Here is a 4,710-nt window from a genome sequence, read left to right as displayed (position 1 = left end):
AAAGGAAGGAGGGTGGGACCAGGAGACAATGATGGAAGGGGCTACAATCAGGATGTAAAGTGAACAAATTAAAAATAACTTTTAAAAAAGAACAGCATAAATGAAAAACAAAAACAGAAGACCCAGAGTTGAAAAGTTCTTAAAATAGAAAACAAAGGAAAGCTTTATGACTTTGATAGTGACAATATTTTCATGGGCACTATATTAGTTACTTTTATTTATATTAAAACCAAATTTATGTGTATAAGTGTTTTGCTTATATGTCTGTATGTATACCAAATGGGTGTATGGTGCTCATGGAGGCCAGATGAGGGGTGTCAAATGTCTTGTAACCAGAGTTCCTTACAGTTGTTATCAGCCATGTGGGTCGTCTGCAAGAAAAGTATGTTCTCTTGACCATTAAACCACCTTTCAAGCCCCAAGTTACTTTTTCTTTTTTCCTTTTGGTTTTCAAGACAAAGTTTCTCTGTGTAACCTTGGCTGTCTTGGACTTGCTTTGTATATCAGGCTGGCCTCACAGAGATCCACCTGTTTTTGCCTCCCCAGGTGCTGGGATTACAGTTGTACCCCACTATGTCCAGCATTGCTTTTTTTCATTACACTGAAAAAAATAGCTGGAAATTAGTGTTTATGATCCTGGGAGGTATTTTGAATGCTACAAAAGGAGAAAAGTGATCATCAATATCACCCAACTACAAAACTTTTAATCTACAAAGCAGACCTGTCTGAAATATATACTGCTCCAATAACGGCATAAATGTTGTGGTAGTAACCAACTATTTTTTATTGGATTTAAGGCTCATTCCATGAGATAAAACCCTTATATGACATTGCTAAAGTGACCAAGGACAAAGATTGTTCCATGTTGACTAAGGGGACCATCCATAAAGATCATAATAATCTTAATTGATTTTGTGCCTAGTCATGGATTTTCAAAATACATAAAGTAGTGAGCTGGAGAGATAGCTCAGTGATTAAGGGACTCTCTGCTCTTGCAGAGGACCCAGGTTCAGTTCTTAGCACCCACGTGGCAGCTCCCAACTATCTTTACATCCAACTGTCAGGCATCTGATGCTCTCTTCTGACCTCTGTGGGCACTGCGTATACATGGTCACTACACACATGTGGTGGAGAGACATACATGTAGACAGAATACGCATACTCATAAAATAAAAATAAACCTTTAAAAATATGTGTAATAGGGCTGTCAACATAGCTCAGTGGCAGAGCACTGGCCTACTATATTCAGGGTTCTGGGTTCTAGCCTCAGGGCAGTAACTAAACAAAACACCCTCAGTGGTCCATCTTTATTGTCAACTTGACTAGGCTTAGAAACATACAGAAGCTTATATAATTTGCATGGGTATCTATGGGAGTATTTCTTGAGACAATTAACTGAGGAGAGAAGAAGGCCACCAACAAATGCCAGCATTTCTTTTTCTTCTCTTCCTGACTTTCAAGACATGAACTGCACTGTTCCTCCTCTCTGACCCCTCTAACATGATAGACTGAATTCTCTGAAAGAGCAAGTCAAAATAAATCTTTTCCCCATTTTTTGTTATAGCAAAAGGTATGTAATACAGTATCTAAAGTACAAATTGATACAACTATAAGGAGAGAGATAAATATACAATTTTAGTGGGAGATGAGTTCAGTGTTTTATTTCATAATTTGCAGAGCAAGTAGAGAGCCAAAAAAAAAAGTGACAAGATGCAAGACTTTAAAACTATCTTGTCTTCAGTGACCCTCAGAGACTTGAGAAGGAATAAAACTTAAATTCCTAAGTAAACCAGCAGTGTGGGTTAGCAGCTTCCAAAATGTATAAATTGACTTAAGACAGTTTAGTGCCTGACCAGTCACCCAAAACACTTTATAGCATTGGAGCCTCATCTTTAGTTTTCTGGCCCAATATCTCTGCCAGACTTGTTCACAGAGTAGGAACTATTGAGGACTTGCTTACCCTGACTTGGCAGAGTGTGGCTGTCGACTCTGCCTGCATCTAAGTAGCCCATTTTTAGGCAGATTCTGTTTGTGGCAGGAATGAGGACATTTTGCCCAGTGGCTATTTTGCCACCTTTGAAGCCATGTCCATAAGGAGGCTCTTTGATGCTCATCATCTTCTTTGAGGTCCACTGGGTGTCATCAGGAGTTAACTTGTCTTGTTGTTGAAGAAATTTAGGATTGTAAGAACAGCTTTAAATGCCATATTCTGTGTGTCTCTGAGGCTTTTGAAGACCTTATTCAACTCTTTTACCTCATGTATTGATAGAGTCATATCTATCTGTTAGACTTAGGTTATATATTCTTGTGTTAAAATCTGCCAAGTATTTGACATGCCCATGATTTGTATCAATATACTATTTTACAACCAAGCTTAGTTGGTTAGGGGACAATATCATTTTAGATCAAGGTAAAGAAGTTAAGCTATTAGAGTTGAGATAGGATAAATATTGAATCTCATTCAGAAATTTAGACCAAACAAGAAGGAAAACCACTTGCTTCAAATGAGACGAATGCAAATGGCCAAGTCACTATGAATGTAACATATGTAGAACTCATTATTCTCATGATTGTCATATGGTTCTCCCTGCTGTATGTAATTTATCTTATACATGTGTAATAAAATAAAAAATAAATGAATAAAATAAATAAAATAAAACTGTGAGTCAACATGAACAAATAAAATTTATAGACCTCTACTCAGTAACTCAGAAATATGCATTTATTCCAGTTATACATAAAACATTTATTTATACAACAATCTTTCCAGACCTTCATCTTCTTATACTTGGACTTCTAAGATAGTCTTCTATGTGCTTTTCCTGATCTCAGGGTCCCATTCTCCTTATTCCCTAGTCTGTATTACCATACAATGATGTTTCTGTAGCATTCTCCTGTTGTATGTCTTGATGTATGTAATGTCTCCTATTGTATGTAATGATTCTCTGCATTAAAACATTTGATGGATCTCTAACACTTACACGATGCAATATAAGTATTTTAAGAGTCATTTATTTTATTTTTATGTGGAATACAATGTTGCAGGATATTTAATCCCATTGTGAACCTCGAGCCTATGAACTGAGAAAACCTGTTTCTAGTTGTGAAATGGCTCAGCCCTAGCACCCACATTTATTTCAAGAACTTAATGTTTGTTGTAAACAGGTGGTTATGGTATGTCTCAGCTCTAGTGCACACCTTTAATCCAAGACCCTTCTATACACAGGATTTAATAAAGTTAGCCCTAGGTCAAGAGGCAGAGCAAGAAACCAGTTGACAGGATTAAAAAGAAAGAAGGAACATTTGAGATGAAGGGTATTTAAGACAGTGTTGAGAAGGAGAATGGGGCTTTTGGCTTTTGGCTTTTTCCTTCTAGGACCGGAGCTGGGTAGAAAGGCTTTTTCCTTCTGGGATGCTGGCTGAATAGGAAGGTCAACTGGGTGCTTTCTCTGTCACTCTGAACTAGTAGGTTTTCAATTCAGCATCTAGCTTCCGTGTCTTTATTGGTAAAAATCAAATGATAAGGATTTTCAATCTTTATAACAAATGAGTTTTGCCTCAATGTATATCAGTGTACCATGTGAGTGTGTGAAACCTGCAAAGACAGAAGAGAACATCAGATCCATGAGAATTTCAAACTGTTGTAATAGTATTTTTATTACTTATATTGTGCAGTTTTTAAAAGTGTTTATATGCTTGCCATGAGATTCTACCACTCACTTTTCCCATTTCTGTCTTATTCCTATTTATACTGCACCTGTAGGAAGTTACTAATTGTCAAATGAACTATGCTTCTGTTTATCTTTAAATTAATATGCCTTCTACAAAGGCTTCCCACAACTCTTCTAAAAATACCACAATCCCCATCTGTGATATATAAGACTTTATATTTTGTCTATAACAAGGTCTTTTAGAATGGATAAGAGCACCACTGTGTAATTTATTGCATGTTTTTAATTAAGAAACACTGTAAGTTTATTTACATGCTCAAAGTGATCTAACGTTACACAATGATAACAATATTGGGTGACTACATAGACGAAGTGATGAAGCAAATTTCAAGTACTGGAAACTTTATGTGGAAGCATCACTAAGCATGATTCATCACTCACCTTTATATCCTCAATATCTACCATGATTCTCAGCAGACTAGTGGAGCTTCATAGTTGTTATTTAACAGTCAACAGAAAGATTTTCTTTTTTTTACATTTTATTTATTTATTCATATTACATCTCAATGGTTATCCCATCCCTTGTATCCTCCCATTCTTCCCTCCCTCCCATTTTCCCCTTATTCCCCTCCCCTATGACTGTGACTGAGGGGGATTATCTCCCCCTGTATATGCTCATAGGGTATCAAGTCTCTTCTTGGTAACCTGCTGTCCTTCCTCTGAGTGCCACCAGGTCTCCCCCTCCAGGGGACATGGTCAAATATGGGGCACCAGAGTACGTGTGAAAGTCAGTCCCACTCTCCACTCAACTGTAGAGAATGTCCTGTCCCTTGGCTAGATCTGGGTCTTCACTTACCAGGAAACTGGGACAGAGGGGAGGACATCCTATTGGGACTCTAGGTGAGAGAAGCATGGGAGAATGGCAAAATAGAAGGATCCAGAAAGTCCTAGAAACCTACAAGAAGATCATTATGATGGGCAGATCAGGGCCCAGGGGTCCTGCTCAAACTATGGCAACAGAAAGATTCTTAGGCACAAA

Source organism: Acomys minous (genome assembly GCF_964271855.1).
Source record: "Acomys minous genome assembly, chromosome: 7".
NCBI lineage: Eukaryota > Metazoa > Chordata > Mammalia > Rodentia > Muridae > Acomys > Acomys minous.
This window is presented reverse-complemented; position numbering follows the sequence as displayed.